Source organism: Pristiophorus japonicus, chromosome 15 (assembly GCF_044704955.1).
Source record: "Pristiophorus japonicus isolate sPriJap1 chromosome 15, sPriJap1.hap1, whole genome shotgun sequence".
In the NCBI taxonomy this organism is placed as follows: domain Eukaryota; kingdom Metazoa; phylum Chordata; class Chondrichthyes; family Pristiophoridae; genus Pristiophorus; species Pristiophorus japonicus.
The window spans coordinates 90520683-90540837 of record NC_091991.1 but is presented as its reverse complement, the minus strand read 5'-3'; the positions used below and the strand labels follow the sequence as shown (position 1 = coordinate 90540837).

At 42.2% G+C, this 20155-nt stretch overlaps 1 protein-coding gene across 3 annotated transcripts in view; it reads right to left on the bottom strand.

The window, feature by feature from the left end:
• The window catches only part of creb3l2 (cAMP responsive element binding protein 3-like 2), a 161279-nt gene that overhangs the window by 48978 nt on the left and 92146 nt on the right, over positions 1–20155 (bottom strand). The gene's annotated exons all lie outside the window — the stretch shown is intronic.

Below are 20155 nucleotides of genomic sequence, written 5' to 3'. Positions count from 1 at the left end.
GGTTGAGAAACCTGGAATCCAAATTGTTATATATGCAAGCACTCTAGTAATGACTCCACGAGGTAAGCTATTGTACTTGAACTGTTGTGACCTTAGTCCACTTATTGTAGCTCCCTGAGTGAGGACACAATGAGGTGAGCTCCCTTTTATACCTGGTTACCTGCAGTGTGCAGGTGACCCTTAGGTCACCACCAGTAGCACCCTCTGGTGGTACAGGTATGGTGTATACAGTGTAAAGATACGTTCAGTGGTCTAATGTTACAGTACATACATTATTTATGTTGTGTATGTATAGTTAGAATTTAAAAACTTTCCAGCACTTCATACTCGTATACCTTGGAGAAGGTGCAGACAAAGTTTATCAGAATGGTACCAGGGATGAAGGGTTTCAGTTATCTGAAGTGACGAGAGGAGCTGGGATTGTTCTCCTTAGAGCAGATAAGGTTAAGGGGAGATTTAATATAGAGGTGTTCAAAATGATGAGGGGTTTTGATCGAGTAGATCGGGTGAAACTGTTTCCACTGGCAGGAGGGTTGGTAACCAGAGGACAGAAGTAATTAGCAAAAAATCCAGGGGGTGGAATAACGAGAATGTTTTAGCTACACAGTGAGTGATTATTATCTGAAATTCAATACCTGAAGAAGCATATTCAATAGTAACTTTTGAAAGGGAACTGGATCTCACACTTAAAAAGGAAAACATTGCAGGGCTATGGGGAATTCAGAAGAACGAGAGATGATCTTATCGAAACGTATAAGATTATGAGGGGGCTTGACAAGGTGGACGCAGAGAGGATGTTTCCACTGATGGGGGAGACTAGGACTAGAGGGCATGATCTTAGAATAAGGGGCCGCCCATTTAAAACTGAGATAAGGAGAAATTTCTTCTCTGAGGGTTGTTAATCTGTGGAATTTGCTGCCTCAGAGAGTTGTGGAAGCTGGGACATTGAATAAATTTAAGACAGAATAGACAGTTTCTTAAACGATAAAGGGATAAGGGGTTATGGGGAGCAGGCGGGGAAATGGATCAGATCAGCCATGATCTTATTAAATGGTGGAGCAGGCTCGAGGGGCCGTATGGCCTACTCCTGGTCCTATTTCTTATGTTCTTATGAAAGATTAGGGGAGTGGGACTAATTTGTAGCTCTTTCAGAGAGCCAGCACAGGCACAATGGGCTAAATGGGCTCCTTTTGTGCTGTAAGATTCTATGAATACATAAAGTACTTGGTCTGCTGTTTTTTTCCACCAAGCAATCCTTTGTACCATACCTGTGGAATTAGTTTTGCTGAAATCAAGCTAAATGGTTTTACCTACACACTCCCTTCAACCACCAATAAAAATCCTGTAAAAACTCATTCTCATTGAAACTGTGACTACTTTTTAAACTTAGAGCCTTACTTATTTTGGAAATATAACTTGATGATTGTTTAAGATTTTGAGGGAATGGTAGCAGTGTTGGAAAGCAGGGCTGATGTGTGTAGGAAGATCAGCGGGTATGGACAGTTTGTTGGTGACAGAAGCGGAGTCTAACAACAGCAATGTGAGACAGATAAATGTCCTGACTAGCAAGAAGTACCTTGTAAGGGAAATAAGTGATAGAGAAGACGTAGGCAAAGGGGCATTGACGAGAAGCAGCAAGAGAAGTCAGAAAGACATCGGAGTATTGCAGGAAATTACTGGATAACACTAAAGGTGTAGTTGGGGAGGGAAAAAGCAACATTTTTGAGGAAGCAGTGTAGTCTACAAGAAATAAGGGAAATAGTGATAGTGTCAGATTCACTGTTTCTTTATCACACAAGGACAAGGCTAATAGAGTGGTGATCAGTCTACTGGGAGAAAGATCGGGATATTGAGGAAGCTATTAACATCCTTTGGTAAAGGTAATGAGTTCCTGCGGAGAATGTTTTGGGCGAATAAGTAGTTGGCCAGTTGGTGCCTTTCAGGGATGTTGAGTTGATGGATAACTGGGGTTATTAATGGAGTAACCAGGATGGTATAAGATTGAAGGGCTGCATTCCAACTAGGCAGGTAGATTAGCTAACAACATTAAAAAAAAATATAGCATGTATAGGGGTAGGAGTGAGGTGATACTAAGGAGAATGCCTGCACCACAAGGATTAAGTGCTTACGTTCTAATGCTGTGGGGATAAAAAAATAGTACAGAAACAATAAGACAGAGAGGGAAACACAAATTCACTGTAATGTACAAAATAAGTTTGCAGAATTGAAAACATTGTTCTGAAGGATTATTTATTTAATAGGAATAGAAGAGACCTGGTTAAACCAGGATATTGCCTGAAAGTAAAAAAACACAGCAAAGCAGTTGGAGTGGCAATGTGAGTAAGAGAGGGCATTAGAGCAATAGAAATAATTAATGTAAGAACTTTACAGCACAGACTCAGTAACATGAGGTCAAGGATAGTTAAAGGAAAGATAATCATTGATTGTAATAGATTTACTAGACAGGTGGAGAGGATAGAAAAATATTTTTACAGACTAGAGAGGCCTGCAAAAAGACCTTGCATTAATCATAGAGATTTAAACTACTCAATTCTTGTCTGATAAAACAGCAGAGGAAAAGCGGACAAGGAATAAATGTCTCTAGAGGTAGTGCAAGGTTTCTTCCTTATTGTGTCAAACTGCTAAGTTAGTTCGCTGTGACAAAATAGTGAAATTTCTATATTTCATTTAGTTTTGCAACAACTTGGGTTTAAATCATTACGGGGAGAGAGCGGGGCAGTGGAATTAGTTTTGAACTGTTCTAGCATAGAGCCAGCAAGGACATGATGGGTCAATTGCCAACATTCTGTGCTGTAAACCTCATGCAAGGTTAGGTTCACTTTATAAAGGGTTAACTCCCAGAGATACACAAAGCCAATGTTGACGAGGACAACTAGGCAGAATGCAAGCTTGGAAAATTGTGTAGTCTTGCATATCGTACTAGTTTTCAGACAAGGAGTTGTTGTTCAGCAACTTGCCTAACAGTTTGCACCCTTAGCTAAACAGACAATGCAGTTGCTGTGAGCTCCCATACCAAAGCAGGGCACAACAGGTTCATCATTCAAAATGGTAACTCTGATTGGCAACTTGACAGGCCAATCCTTGACCGAGAGCTGAGAGAGTGGTCAGATCATTCTTTCTCTTTCCGTCTCCCTCAGTCGAAAACAGTTTGATCCTGGAAGTTAGAGAGGCCTTGCTTCCGAATTAAACAAGTAGAGGGAGAACGAGAGATTGCAGGCTGACATATGAGCACATATTGCCTACAAAACAAATGCTATTGCTAGTTAGTTCTGCTAATTTGTGAGCGAGTTTAGCCCATACCGTGGCAGGTTCACATCTTTTATTGTTTGTGATATGAGGAGCAATAGGAAATTGATAGAATCTCACTGTGAAAACTGTATTCTGTTCATCCATATAGTTACACGTAAAATAAGCCAGTTTCTTAGTTCACAATCGACTCATATCACTTGAGTGAGTTTCAGTCCACCTTCTGAAAACATTGGAGAACGGATTTGGAGGCACGTGCAATATCATAGTATCCAATATATTCAACAAGAGATCTATTGTATTGATCCCCGTATCACATTATAATTTAACTAGATATTGGGCAGTAAAGTGCTCTCCAGATTGTGGATGACACAGGATCTGCTCGCAGGAATGACCAGTTACACTGGACTTGAGGGAATATCTCCTGTAGAACAGTAAAATTTGTAACAGAAAGATTTCAACCTTGAGAAGCAATTGGTCTAAAATTATACTAGAGTTATTGTATTGGATTTTATTTCACTTTTTAGAGAAAACAGTTTAGTTTAGTATAGGTCAATGGAATCCTGTGGTGTTCAGTACGTGTGCAATGTGGGAGGGCCTGGGTGGTTTGTGTATCCAGGCTAATCACAAATGTGGGTTTGTCTCCAGCTACTTTCACTCGAGCTCAAGGTTTTGAAGCTTGTAGAACACAAAAACGAAAAGGTACAAGAGGTATGTAATCAACAGTCATTATCTTCTCTGCCTCTCACACAGAGCATCTGTTTCATTAAACAATCAATGTAAACATTACATGAATAAAGCTTATGCAATGTCATCTGAAAGCTTATGAAATGCCATCTCTATTTACTTCGAATCAATTTGAAAAACAACCAAAATTATTTTGTTAGAGATTGAGAAAGCACTAAATCACTTGGCTAGCTTAAATGCTACTGAAGCATCCTGGGAGACTGTGCAGAGTGCATGTGCTCACGCTGCAGGACTTTCCTTCAGCCAACAGTGTCAAAGGCTGGACAAAAATAGTGTGTTTAAATCTTTTGATGGAGACTGAAATTTTCAAGTAGAAACAAAAATGAAGGCATTAAAAGACACAAGAACAATTTAAATGTACTATTGTGGAATATGCAATTTGTTGTAATTTTTAAAAGTTTGTTTAAACCCTTCTTTTAGATGTTAGAAATTTTCAGTTATTGATGAAAAAGATAATTCAATTATTTTAAGAAACCACTTTAAGTGACTTGTAGGGAAAATATAATGGATCACCACCTAGTGGCCAGAGACTGCAACTGAATGGCAACAGAGGCCAGTTCCCAAGATTCTTGCGGCTTAGAAAGGCCTTTCAGCCGATTGTAATTTATCCATCTGTAAGAGCTCCTTATTGCTACATCAAGTTGTTTATTTTAAGGGTTTTTGCCACAGTACTCTGTCTGGAAGTCCATTCCACGTGTTGATCATTCTTTGCATGAAAAAGCTCCTTATTTGAATCCTAATTATCCTTGTCCTACTCTCAGTTTAATTTAAAATAATGCTCTGAGGTAACCAGTTTCATATCATTTACAACCTTACATACTCTTCACCTCCCCACAAGATCACCTCTCAGGTTTAATCTGTCCAGGCTGAAAAGCCCAAGTCTCTCTATAGTTTTTCCCTCATAACTCGGATCCCTGGCATTAGGTCTCATGACTTTTCGGTGCACTGCCTTTCATGCTTCAATATCCCGTTGTTTCTCAGTGGCCGCAGACACAGTACCCGAGGTGTGGTCTGACCAGAGGACTGTACAGTATGATCACGACTTCCTCCATCTTGTGTTCTACTGTTGTGGCAATGCACTGCAACATTCTATTGACTGTGGATTGCTGGTCTATATTGGCTGGACGTCTTGGGGCAGGGTTTCCGCTTTGGGCACAATCGGCAATCCGGGCGCAAATTGGGTTCAAAAGTGCGCTAGTTTTCCCAAGCGAAGTTATGGTTCAAGTTTCTGCTCAAGCACATTTCCATAATCACAAATGTAAAATCCTCCATGAACCAGTGCGATTGGGCAGCATTTTAGAATGCAATAGTTTATTTTTTCCCCCGCGCATCGAAAATATTCCTTGATATATCTAAAAGTGATAACCTGGTGCAGTTTTATTAGTATAGATGAAAATGATATTTTTACAAAATATAAGCATTATAAATTAGAGTGCCTAGTCCTTCACCTGTGAGTAACCCAATTTCGTATAACTGAAAATGAATTAAACAACTGTAACAGAATCATTTACTAGTTTCATTGGTGTACACTAGTCAGTTTCTACTTTTAAAAAGGTACCCATTAGTGCCCTTGCACCTAAACAAAGCAGCCTCCTCGAAGGGCCACAAACGGGCGCAATTAGCGGAAACTCGGCATGCTGATTCATTCGATCGGGGTGTGTGGTCTGGTTTGTGAGTGGGGCCAGCTTCCAATGCACTGGTTGCAAAAACTCGATTTGCGCTGAATGTAACTTGTGCTTGAAACCCCTCAATCTTTTGCGCTGGTTCGTGCGAATTGCACTGGAAAAATCACCTAACGGAGACTCTACCCCGTTGAGTCTACGGTCACTTTTACCTTCATCCTCAACTATTTCAATACCATTCACCAGTATGTATGTTGCCCATTTTTCCCTCCTCTGTTATACTTTACACTTGTCTGCATTAAATGTTGTCATTGTTCCTCCCACTTACATATTTTGTTTAGCTCATTCAGTTGTTAGTAGGGTCCCTCCTTTGATTCTCGTGCCCCTCCTAGTTTGGCATCATCTGTAAATGTAACCAATTTACACTAATTTGAGAAGCCAAGTCACTAATGTAGATTAGAAAGAGTAGTGGTTCAAACAGGGAGCACAGGGCACCCTACCCAGTACTGCCCCACTCGGACACTACTCCTCTAACCAGTAGCCCATGGTTTTCTACCCTTTTCTGACCTACACCCAAGTTTCACTCTGATTACCCACAGTTTTGAGCGTAATTATTAACCTTTTGTGTAAAACTTTATCAAATTATTTTTAGAGGTCTAAGGACACAATGTCGTAGGGTTTACCCAGTTAACTTGGGTTGTCACTTTGTCAAAGAAATCAGGGAGATTGGTCAGGCAGGATCTTCCCCGTCTAACGCCGTGTTGACTGTTATTTACTAGGTTGTTGTACAGATAATCTCAAATTTTATCCTGATAATCAATTCCATAATTGTACACAATGAAAGTAAGTCTAATGGAGCAGCAGTTACCTGTGTGTGTTTTATCACACTGTTTGAATATGGACACCATGTTAGCCTGCTTGCAATCTAGTACTGGTACCTCCCTATGTTCACTGACTCCCTCATAATGATTGTCAGTGGCTCACAAATCTCCTTCCCCATCTCTCTGAACACTCTGGGATAAATGCCATCTAACCATGGGAATTTATATTTCTCTAGTCTTTCCAGCTTCTCTCGGACTTTCATCTTATTTATATTGGAAGCCTTGCATCATGCTGTGGTCCTCTTCTTGGAGAGGACCTGCTGTTCGTATCTTCCCTTGTGAATCGTTTGAAGAAGCAATCTTTCAGAATATTTACTGTCTTGCACTCAGTTTCAAGCCTATTTGAAGCTTTTTATGTTCTCACTTCTTCTCCGATAGCCCTCTTGCTTAGTACTGAATTTTATTTACTGGTATATTTTGCCACCACAGCTCACTTTTCTTACCTAGGTCTCTCTTTAGCTACCTGTTACTCTTTTACCTTGTTTCCACGAGATACTATAATCCTTCTCCTTTCTCCCTGCAGGATTTGTAGAGGCAAATTTTCCTTGTTATTTCATTTTTTAAACTTGATAATCCATTTAGGGTCACGCTTGTTTAGTCAGCTTGCTGATCGTCGATATGTACATGTCCAGCATTGTTCCTTCAAAGATGTTGCATTTGTCCATTACCAAAATGTAAATTTTTCCCTCCTCTCTTTGAATTTAGCCATTTTAAAATTATAAACATATAATGTCTGGTCTTTGATATAATTGGATCCCAGACCAAATTTGCTCATTTTGTGGTCTCTGTCTCCATAGATGCTACAACTTTTGATTTTTCAGTCATTTATAAATACTAGGTCAAGATAAGCACTGCTTCCTTTATGCAAATTCATGACACAATCATGCATTGTTATATTTACCAACCGTGGCTCTAAAGCATTTGGGTTTTCCCAATTTATATTGGATTGATTGAAGTCTCCCATTAATCTAACATTCCTTTCCTCATAGATCTTCATCTCTTAGAGCAAACTGCCTTTCTTCTGTTGACCTGGTGGCCTGTAGCAAACCCCTTGCGTTAGCTTCAAATTTATTCACTAGAGATTTCTACATTGGATTTTTCCATTTTAAATATGAACACAGGAATATTTCATGGAAACTTGACACAACAAAGTGTGACAAAGAAAGAAACAACGACAGGACTTTGTCAGCAGCTGGTAAGGTTTGCTTTCATTGATATTTTCTCATTGCCCAATTAGGAGATGTATTCGTTATAATCTACCAAAATTCTCTGGACTCTGGGGAGGTACCAGCGGATTGGAAAGCAGCTAATGTAACGCCTCTGCTTAAAAAAGGGGGCAGACAAAAGGCAGGTAACTATAAGCCGGTTAGTTTAACATCTGTAGTGGGGAAAATGCTTGAAACTATCATTAAGGAAGAAATAGCGGGACATCAAGATAGGAATAGTGCAATCAAGCAGACGCAGCATGGATTCATGAAGGAGAAATCATGTTTAATTAATTTACTGGAATTCTTTGAGGATATAACGAGCATGGTGGATAGAGGTGTACCGATGGATGTGGTGTATTTAGATTTTCAAAAGGCATTCGATAAGGTGCCACACAAAAGGTTACTGCAGAAGATAAAGGTACGCGGGGTCAGTGGAAATGTATTAGCATGGATAGAGAATCGGCTGGCTAACAGAAAGCAGAGAGTCGGGATAAATGGGTCCTTTTCGGGTTGGAAATCGGTTGTTAGTGGTGTGCCACAGGGATCGGTGCTGGGACCACAACTGTTTACAATATACATAGATGACCTGGAAGAGGGGACAGAGTGTAGTGTAACAAAATTTGCAGATGACACAAAGATTAGTGGGAAAGCAGGTTGTGTAGAGGACACAGAGAGGCTGCAAAGAGATTTAGATAGGTTAAGCGAATGGGCTAAGGTTTGGCAGATGGAATACAATGTTGGAAAATGTGAGGTCATCCACCTTGGGGAAAAAAAACAAAAAAAGGGAATACTATTTGAATGGGGAGAAATTACAACATGCTGCAGTGCAGAGGGACCTGGGGGTCCTTGTGTATGAATCCCAAAAAGTTAGTTTGCAGGTGCAGCAGGTAATCAGGAAGGCGAATGGAATGTTGGCCTTCATTGCGAGAGGGATGGAGTACAAAAGCAGGGAGGTCCTTCTGCAACTGTATAGGGTATTGGTGAGGACGCACCTGGAGTACTGCGTGCAGTTTTGATCGCCTTACTTAAGGAAGGATATACTGGCTTTGGAGGGGGTACAGAGACGATTCACTAGGCTGATTCCGGAGATGAGGGGGTTACCTTATGATGATAGATTGAGTAGACTGGGTCTTTACTCGTTGGAGTTCAGAAGGATGAGGGGTGATCTTATAGAAACATTTAAAATAATGAAAGGGATAGACAAGATAGAGGCAGAGAGGTTGTTTCCATTGGTCGGGGAGACTAGAACTAGGGGGCACAGCCTCAAAATACGGGGGAGCCAATTTAAAACCGAGTTGAGAAGGAATTTCTTCTCCCAGAGGGTTGTGAATCTGTGGAATTCTCTGCCCAAGGAAGCAGTTGAGGCTAGCTCATTGAATGTATTCAAGTCACAGATAGATAGATTTTTAACCAATAAGGGAATTAAGGGTTACGGGGAGCGGGCGGGTAAGTGGAGCTGAGTCCACGGTCAGGTCAGCCATGATCTTGTTGAATGGCGGAGCAGGCTCAAGGGGCTAGATGGCCTACTCCTGTTCCTAATTCTTATGTTCTTATGTTCTTATGAGTGGAATCACACTCAATATGAAGGGAGAAGAACTAAGTGTAGAGAATCAACAGTATCACAAACTAGGAACTGAACTCCAGTTCTGACGAAGGGTCATCGACCTGAAATGCTAACTCTGTTTCTCGCTCCCCAGCTGCCATTTGACTGCTGAGTATTTACATCATTTTTAGTTTTTATTTCAGATTTCAGCATCTGCAGTATTTTGCTTTTATATGCTGAACTCCAATATGCACCAGGAGCCTCGCAATGCAAAATGTACCCAGATATTTCAGTGGAATGTCCATTATCTGTTTTCCTATCAGTTATCTGCCAGAATGTTTGCAGCGAGAGCTTTGCACAAAATGTCAGTTCATTGTACAGCACCAACACTAATATGCCCCTGTCTGATATAAAATTAACTTCGCAACCCAAGGAGGATTCAATCCAAACTGCATTGTACTTGTTTTCATTTTCAGGCCCAGATTATTGTTATGCATACATGATCAAAACGTGGGGATTATTCACTAACTTCCATTATAGATTGAGGAATGTTTCCTTTCATTATGGAAGTGTCACTGTCTATTTACCCAGAGTGCATTTTAAAAAACTGCTCTAAACACCCAATATCAATAACTTGCTATATAGGAGGTACATACACAGATGCATATATATTATTCAAAAACCTTCCTGGGAGGACTGGTTTGCAAGGCCGTTATCTAAATAGCAACTGAGTAGCTTAGAAGACAGCTCACTATTTAAGTGGTTCAAGTGGTGTGCGTGTAGAATAATGAATACAAGGACTGAACTCGTTATATCTCACAGGGCAGAGAATCACTTTATATATGAGCACAGATGGCAGTACACCTGATTCACAATGCTCCTGATTTTCTGGCCCCTAAAATGAATGACTGAAAAATCAGGAGCACCACGAAATTGGATACAATGGGTCCGAAATCCATGCTATTCTGTTTTATAAAAGTTTTTATCGTCAGGTCCGATGAGGCGGGCTCTCGATCGTTTTTTTTGGAGCAGACTGTAGCCGGTCATAATGGGGGCGGAAGTGTGGCGGTAAGTGCTGGTGAAGGGCGGAAATGGAGGCGGGATGGATTGTCAGCGGCGGAGCGGTGGTGACGTCAATGCGCGTCTGCGTCACCACATATCTCCCCTGCTTTAAAGGGGAGATAATCAGTGAATATTTAGGATTGGCTGCTGGGCCATCAGGGAGGGTTTCGGCCGGGCCAAGAAGGGGTGCCAGGCTGCCTGGTCGAACCTGGGGCACAATAGTCCGGCCGACATGGAAGTCGGCCGACAAAAAAATAAAATGGCGGCCGCGGCAGTGGGCCCTTGCCTTTAATGGCCACCACGCAGCCAGGGCTCACAGTCACGTGAAAGTGCACCGACAGAGAAAGCTGGCGGGGGCACCACTCGGCGGGGATTCGATTTTTCGAGCTGAATATGGACGGAGGCAAGGGATCCCGGCAGTGAACGCACTGATGTCGCACTCACGGCCGCTCGACAGCGGCAGGGCGGAAGTGGGGACCGCCAGAAAACCCCCTCTGCTTAATTTAGCTTGCGGCGGCCATTCAATCAGAAATTGGCGGCCATTGGAGTCCGCCGCATAACGGTGGTAATGAGCCTCAGCCAGACCCTGAATTTCGGCCCCAATGACTTCCATGCTCAATTCTCCAATCAGAGCTCTGATCCAGGAAGACGCCATTCCGGGAGCAGAGCCTCTCAATTTTGGCACTGTAATATCCATGCAGGGGATTTGAGAGGCCATTATATTTGGCATTGGATTCTTTCTTTTGCTAATACTTGTCACGCTCAGTGGCCACATATAGCATTCAATGCCATTGATGCAGTTATACTGACACCCAAACTGAAAGATTAACAATTCTACTTTAAATTTGTCGTGATTATCAACAAATGATCACCACAAAAACAGTTGGCTTATAGATTATAAAGAAGTGATACTGTTGAAAAAATATTTTGCACTATAATCGGGGAACACAGTGATTGCTTGCATCCATTTTGGACTCCAATTGAAAATAAACTGATGACAGATTTCCCCACACAACCCAGCAGCTCCACAAGATGTATTTTAATTTCAGATACACTTACTTATTTGTGGACACTATTTTTAGCTTATGGCGCGATGCTTTAATTCTGACACTTCGTACTTGATCTGACAGTACAGCTATAATCACCACAAATCTGATGAGAGCATTGTACTTTGTGGTCATTGCTGACGAACACAACATGTCTTGTAAAATAGATGATGATCTTGTCAGACAAGTCTTTGCTAATGTGCATGAAGAAGCTGCTCAAATACTTCTCATAAAAGGGGCATGATCTCTTCCAATGAAAGCAATCAAACCATCTTGCATAGGCATTCTGACACCATTATCGGACCAATCAAATTGAGCACTAATTTGCAGACCTTTAGGGGGAGAAATTTAGTTAGTTAGCGCCAGCCATTAGCAGGGGCGCTAATGAGGCACGAAGTACCACCTGCCCGACGCCACACTGTTTGCTCCTGCACCGAACTTGAGTGAAGGTTTAGCGGCGCCACTGACAGTTTGTCGCTAGCGCCGCCCACTCGGTGATTCGCCCCTGTAGCCCCGCGTTTGCAAAATTTACGTTTTCGCCTGCTGTAGCGCCTGGCGCCGAGACCGGCATGGGAAAGCAGTCGGTCAGCGATGATCCATAGGCGATATCATCTAAAGTGCAAGGTAAGTTGCTGAAATTTCAGTTTTTAAACTCTTTTATTTGTTGCAGTAGTGGGGGAGTGTGGATGAAGCTTATCGACATTGTCAACAAGATTTTATTTTTCATCTTCAAGTGCTAGGAAGCTGGTATCCTGGCGGCAAAAAACTGAATAGGCCTCCTGCGCGATTGCTTCGTTAGCGCCCCAAGAGGAGTGTGGAACGCTTGGGGCGATACAACTGAATATCGCACTTTGAGGCGGTAGACATCGCCCGGTGCTAAAGGTAGCGTCCTGGCGGCATCACTGCCTCAAAGCCGGCGATACCGAATTTCTAGCCCTTATTATCTTAATTGAGATGCAGCGGTAAGCTGACCAAGCTTGATGTGTTCCATGAATACAGGGCTCAGTCACACATTTTTGACAAATTGTGTCATGTTTGACAAATTTGCTGGAGTTTTTCAAGGATGTAACGAACAGGGTGGATAAAGGGGAACCAGTGGATATGGTGTATTTGGACTTCTAGAAGGCATTTGACAAGGTGCCACACAAAAGGTGACCTGCACAAAATAAAAGTTCACGGGGTTGGGGGTAATATAGTAGCATGGATTGAGGATTGGCTAACTAACAGAAAAGAGAGTCGGGATAAATGGTTCATTCTCGGGTTGGCAACCAGTAACTAGTGGGGTGCCGCAGGAATCAGTGCTGGGACCTCAACTATTCACATAGAAACATAGAAAATAGGTGCAGGAGTAGGCCATTTGGCCCTTCGAGCCTGCACCACCATTCAATAAGATCATGGCTGATGATTCCCTCAGTACCCATTTCCTGCTCTCTCCATACCCCTTGATCCCTTTAGCAGTAAGGGCCATATCTAACTCCCTCTTGAATATATCCAATGTACTGGCATCAACAACTCTCTGCAGCAGGGAACTCCACAGGTTAACAACTCTCTGAGTGAAGAAGTTTCTCTTCATCTCAGTCCTAAATGGCCTACCCCTTATCCTAAGACTATGTTCACTGGTTCTGGACTTCCCCAACATCGGGAACATTCTTCCCGCATCTAACCTGTCCAGTCCTGTCAGAATCTTATACGTTTCTATGAGATCCCCTCTCATCCTTCTAAACTCCAGTGAATAAAGGCCCAGTTGATCCAGATTCTCCTCATATGACAGTCCAGCCATCCCTGGAATTAGTCTGGTGAACCTTCGCTGCACTCCCTCAATAGCAAGAACGTCCTTCCTCAGATTAGGAGACCAAAACTGAACACAATCTATATTAACGACTTGGATGAAGGGACTGAGTGTAACGGAGCCAAGTTTGCTGACGATACAAAGTTGGGAGGAAAAGCAATGTGTGAGGAGGACACAAAAAATCTGCAAAAGGACAGAAAGGCTAAGTGAGTGGGCAAACATTTGGCAGATGGAGTATAATGTTGGAAAGTGAGAGGTCATGCACTTTGGCAAAAAAAAAATCGAAGAGCAAGTTATTATTTAAATGAGAAAGATTGCAAAGTGCCGCAGTACAGCGGGACCTGGAAGTACTTGTGCATGAAACGCAAAGGGATAGTATGCAGGTACAGCAAATGATCGGGAAGGCCAATGGTATCTTGGCCTTTATTGCAAAGGGGATGGAGTATAAAAGCAGGTAAGTCTTGCAACAGCTATATAAGGTATTGGTGAGGCCAGACCTGGAATACTGCATGCAGTTTTGGTTTCCATATTTACAAAAGGATATACTTGCTTTGGAGGCAGTTCAGAGAAGGTTCACTAGGTTGATTCTGGGGATGAGGGAGTTGACTTATGAGGAAATGTTGAGTATGTTGGGACTCTACTATTTGGAATTCAGAAGAATGGGAGGTGATCTTATCGAAACGTAAAGGATTATGAGGCGGCTTGACAAGGTAGAGAGGATGTTTCCACTGATGGGGGAGACTAGAACTAGAGGGCATGATCTTAGAATAAGGGGCCGCCCATTTAAAACAGAGATGAGGAGAAATTTCTTCTCTGAGGGTTGTAAATCTGTGGAAGCTGGGACATTGAATAAATTTAAGACAGAAATAGACAGTTTCTTAAACGATAATGGATATGGGGTTATGGGGAGCGGGCGGGGAAGTGGAGCTGAGTTCAGGGGGAATAGAATGTTTATCACTGTAAGTTAGGATTACATACAAATTATATAGCACCTTTAACATAATAAAACGTCCCAAGGCAAGCCGCTTCATAAAGACCATTTCATGAAGAGCTCAGATAGCAGCTGGTAGGCTGCTGAGTTGCTGAATTTGTCACACTTTTGACAAGGGATTCTTTGCTGTCATCATGCAGTGACTAAGTTATCCAGAAGTATCTTAGAGGTTGTGGCTTTGCATTATCTCTCCAGAGTGATTTCTAAATATAAATGTGTTTGTCAAATGGAATAGGGCATGTGAGGAGACTGGACAAAGCCACTTGCACATTCGCGAAGCAAGAATGGAGATAGAATGTGACATTAAATGTGAGCCCTCAGTAAGTGACATGGACAGCTGCAAGGTTAGCTCTAGCTCCAGATTTTCAAATGTGGATATTCATAACAGAAGCCATGCAGAAGCTGATGAATTGCTGATTGGCAAGTCCTTCAAAAATCATGAGTAGAATGCTTAACTAGTCATGAGCTATGCATTTTGACAAATTTTCCCAATTTCCATGCATGTTTGAAGGAGGGTTTGGTAGTAAAAGACAACTTAATTCAACTTTCAGCCACTCCATTTCTGTATCTTTAATGATCCAGAGGAACCCCTTTAAAGTCTAACTGGATAGAAGGCAGTGCATACAAGCTTTTAAAAGCTGTCTCTTACAATAATTGATGTAGTTGCACCTCAAAACACCAGTTATCCAATAATACTTACCCAGATATAGGATGAAGCCTCGTCAATATCACTTTTTTTCCAGGTAAAATGTCAGCATCTATAAAGTAGCCTCCATTGGGCTAGACTTTCCACTTTCTGGCTAAGGCCGAAAAAAATGGGCTCTGTTCCAGCGATGCGGGACCTATCGCCCGTGCTGATCGCCGGCTCAAGGCCCATTTTTTTTTTTGCGATTTTCCACTCGGCCTTACCCCAGCGATGTCAAATGGGAGATGTGATTTCTCGGCGATCTTACGATCGCCCAAAGAACACAGAAGTGAATGAAAAAAAAGCTTCCCTAGCAACGCATTACTGCGCATGTGCAGGTTGATTTTTTTTTTCAGGCTGATGCTCCTTCCCGCATTTTGGGAGGTCAGGGATTATCACACATGCTCAGAGGCTCTGTGAGGGTCAGAGAGAGAGAGAGAGAGAGAGAGAGGAAAGCATTTTGTGGTCTGAATAATCTCATATTAATCGACATGGAGGCATCATTTCAGACGTAGGGCCAAGCCTTTCAGCGAGGAAGCCAATGAGGCCCTCGTGAATGTTGTCAGCACCAGGTGGGAGGATCTGACACGGGATGGGCATGGGAAACCTCCACCGCCTGCATATCGGAGGATTTGGTCTGACATTGCCGACATCGTCACGTCGGCCTCTAATGAAACGCGCACACCGGACCAGTGCCGCAAACGTTGGAACAGCCTACTGGCGGCTGCGAGAGCAAGTTGAAATTTATATTTATGTATTATTTAATGATCTAAATAGTAACTAGAATCTGCAATGTTATTTGGTTACATTTAAACATAACTAAATTATGAATAAATTTATGCAACCCAGCATAAAGTTAAATATTGTAGTGTGAAATATGCAACGTAATGCTAATTTGTAATAGAACATTTAAATCTGTCAGTCTTAAATGTCTTCAATGTCTTAAATTGCCTGATCCATTTGCTTATGCCATGCAATGTTATCGTATCATTTATAGAAGAAGATCTCGATCAATAATCGGGAGCAACACAGGACGGGCGGGGGCTCTGCCATGATGCACTGTTTAAGTGCCTACGAGGAGCTCGCGGTGGCCTTGGGGCCAGAAAGCCGTTCGGTCACATCTCGTGGTGTGGCTGAACCCACCCTTGAGACGTGAGTAATGAGAAATGTGCATTGTGCAATGTGTGAATCATTAGTAAATATTGAAAATATCGTAGTTACGCATGTAATGTTATGCAATTAAAATGTAATTTGATGTTATGCATTTACAATGTAATGTTATGCAATTATAATATAATCTGATATATAATGGTGATGTACTATAGATGTTCAAATGAGGTCATGTTAGGTCATGATAAACCTTGTGATTACCTGTGCATATGGGGTAATGGAAAGCATTGCAATGTTTTGAGTTCGAGAAAAATTGTAATGCAATGATTTGAATTGTTAAACGTTGTTTATCAAATTTTAAAGGTCAAGTGGTCGTCGAGTCAGTGGAGTCCACTACCACTGAACTGTCTCCAACATTGCAGGAGGCTGAAGAAGAAGAGGAGCCACTGCAGACTCCTGCTGCTGTGCTTCAGCAGGAGGAGGAGGAGGAGCCGGAAGAAGAGGAGTTTTTTTTGTGGGGGGGGGGGGGGAAACAACCTGGGGCCATCTCAGTTGAGATGGAAGAAGCACCGGGACCAAGTGGTGTGCAGGTGGCGACGCCAAGGCGCATCATATTGCAAACATCGACCCTATGGAGGTCCGGTCAGCGTGGCGAGCAATCGCCTGCCTTGGAGGGCCAGACAGAGAGCTTGATTTTCCTGTGCAGGGAGACGGTCGCGATTGGTCGCAACCTTATCCAGGGTTTGTGGGATTCTCTGCGAACTGGAGCCAGTTCTCTGCAAACTGGAGCCAGTTTCCAGCATCCTGGAGCGAGTTCTGCCATAGCTTCTCCAATTGGTCTTCTAGCAGTCACAGAATGCAAGGGAGACCTTGGAGGCTATTCGGCAGCTGACAGCCGCAATCAATGCCCTACGGCATGTATTCCTGGCTGGACACGGCGCTGCACCCCAAGGTGTCATGTCTGCTCGCAGCGACACCCCTAGCATACAAGCGAGTACGGAGGGCACAGTTCCTCCGGACTCAGAAGTAGAGCCTCAGGCTTACGCTTCCTCTCCGTCACCTCCACCACGGCAGGAAGTCTTGAGATCCTACTCTGCACGACATCTTGGTGTCGGTCTGCATGGACTAAAACGGGCGGGTGGGGTGCGAACAGGGGGTGGGACAAGATCTGGTGGGAAACCTGGCCACAGTTAGGGAGGGGGGAGTGCTTCTCTATAGTTCACTTGTTTTAAAATGGTCACGTAGCGTTGTGACGGAAGTGGTCACGTGGCGTTGTGACGGAAGTGGTCACGTTGAGAATCTATGTCAATTTAGCTACTAACTTTATATGTATTACCCGTACTAATTTCAAATGTATTAACTCTTTCTAAAATGGCCGCTCATGGTTATCGCTGACCCTTCAGATCTCACTATAGGGGAGAACAATGAGTAACTTGTTTTTGTGAAACAACCTTGAGAAACCGTCTGATCATAATGGGAATGTGGCAACAGATGTAGGGGCCAAACTGTAGGAATACCCAGAGAAGCGGAACTGTGCATTCCTTGCCTGCAAAACAAAGATAAGCTGGAGATGACTTAATCATCACTCATGATTAGGGACATTGCTTACTTCACTGTGTAAATTTCACTGAGTAAATGACTAATTTAGCTAGTATCTATGCCACGGTAGTTGATGTGATAGGACAATGAAAAGGGGTTGTACCGATCTTGAACTGTATAACTGTCTTGCTTTTGTAATGATTTTTGCTTGCTCTGGTGGATTCGACAGACTCATGGAGTCGGTGCCTCTTTATCAGAGCAAGACTTCATCGATGAAGCCTGAATAAAGTTAGTCTGAACTAAACTTTAAAGTGTTCGAGTCAGTGTATTCGCTGAAACAGATTGAGGGAAAAGAATCCGTATCAACAACGTGGCGTCGTGACGGAAGTGGTCACGTGGCGTCGTGACTGAAATGGTCACTTGTTCTTTAAAATGTTCAATTTCTTCTTCTAACGTTTCGGGGATTTTGATGGAAGGGTGGGTTGGTGTGGGGGCTGGTGGGTTGGAGAGAGGGTGTTGTCAATTAATCCTTAAAAAAAATGTTTGCGAATAAAAAAAAATTTTTCCACAACTTTTTTTGTTCCTTCTCTCTTATTTACACAAGTTTTACAACGTACGGTTCTTCATGCATATTTGTTTGTTTATTCTGTTTCCCCACGAAATATCATTAAATAACTTCACTATGTAAAAGCTATTTACTAAATAATCCCAATATATGAGATCTATTTAGTATAAATAAGGTGATAATACCGATTTATAATTCCTGTCCCAAATTTCTGAGTACAATTGACTTCAATTTTACTCTCTAAATAACTCAGAACAATTCTCCACCCTTCCTCAGAGGCTAAAAATGGCATCCGTAGTGCCCATTTCCCTGTCTAAGGCCCTGAAAAAGCAACTATTTTTTAGCACTCTTTTGGGCCTTGCATCGGCTCAGCAAAGTGCATGCTAAGTGCTGAAACTTGGGATGGGCCTTGTGTGGGCGATCATCTCAGCGATCAAAGTGGAAACTTGGGGGCCTATTTTTCCGGCGATATTTTGGTTTCCACTTTTTGCTCAAAATGGGCGAAAGAGGTCCGTTTTGGGCCATAGATGGGCCTTATATGGACAATGTGAAGTGGAAAGTCTAGCCCAAAATTGCTTCTTCTCATTCACGGTTCTTTGGATGTGATATCCAAATCTCCATGTTCTTAAATATAGACTGAAGCCCGTCAGGTGATAAATGTAAACATAAGAATTACTTCATAAGAACATATAAGAACATAAGAACATAAGAATTAGGAACAGGAGTAGGCCATCTAGCCCCTCGAGTCTGCTCCGCCATTCAACAAGATCATGGCTGATCTGGCAGAGATTGTCTCTCCGTCATGCCCACATTTATGCTATTATTGGCACTGACCTCCCATCATGGCAAGCTGAAAACACTATTCAGGCATGTTTTAATTAATTCACTGAACTAATTTAATAAGGCACCTGTTTTATGGGCTTAATTGACTGTTAAACAAACATTATGGCCCTGAAAAACTAATTTTAATTTTGTGGAGTGCCTGAGGGTAATTTTATCTTAACCCACTGGGCGGGAGACAGGTGGGTTTGGATTGGCCACCCATTTTATTTTCCAATGGGGATTAAGTTTGGGCAGGGAGTAAAATGGGTGGCCGAGCCGAGATCATTCAGTGAGTTAGTTTAAAATGACCCCTTCTGTCTACTAAGGTACAGAGCTTTAACTCGTAGATGTTCAAAGTGTTGCTGTAGTTTTAATGCTATTTTGCAGTTTCTGGCACTGATCGATTTGTCTCTTTCCCTTTATCACACGGCTATTTCTCACCTGTGAGAAGAAGGTTCCTGCGGCAGAGAGTTACCATCGCTACACTGCCTTGTTCTCACCCATTAATATTTTGATGGTTTTGAGCTACTTTGAGGTTTCAAAAAATCCTCATGAATATACAGCAGTCAAATTTTCCAACCAAGTAGCCAACAACTTAATTTAAAAAAAATGGAATTTGTGATGTGTTGTAGTTCAAGCTGTCACATGACTAGGTGGGTGATGACCACACGAGTGAGGATGACTGCACAACTGATGAAGTCATATTTGTGGGTTGGTTTTTAAATGGCTATTAAAGTGACTTCCTCATATTTGTGGTTGATTTTTAAGCTACTTTGAATTTGATTTCCTCAAAGCTAATCAGATTTGTGGGTTGATTTTTTAACCTGTTTTTAACGTGACTTCCTCAAAGCCAAATCATATTTGTGGGTTGATTTTTAAGCTTCTTTTAAATTTAAGGATAATTAAAAGAAAGAGTAGGGCCTATTAGAGGATAACTGCAGAAAGAGCAGGGCCAATTAGAGACTAAAAAGGTAATGAGTGTGTGGAGGCAGAAGACGTGGGTAATGATTCTTAATGAATTCTTTGCTTCTGTCTTCACAAAAGAGAGCGACAATGCAGACATTGTAGTTAAGGAGGAGGCATGTGAAATATTAGATGAGATAAACACAGGAAATATTAAGGGGTTTAACATCTTTGCAAGTAGATAAATTGGCAGGCCTGGATGAAATGTATCCCAGGCTGTTAAGAGAAGCAAGGGAAGCAATAGCGGAAGCTCTGACCATAATTTTCCAATCCTCTCTGACTACAAGTGTGGTGCCGGAGGACTGCTAATATTGT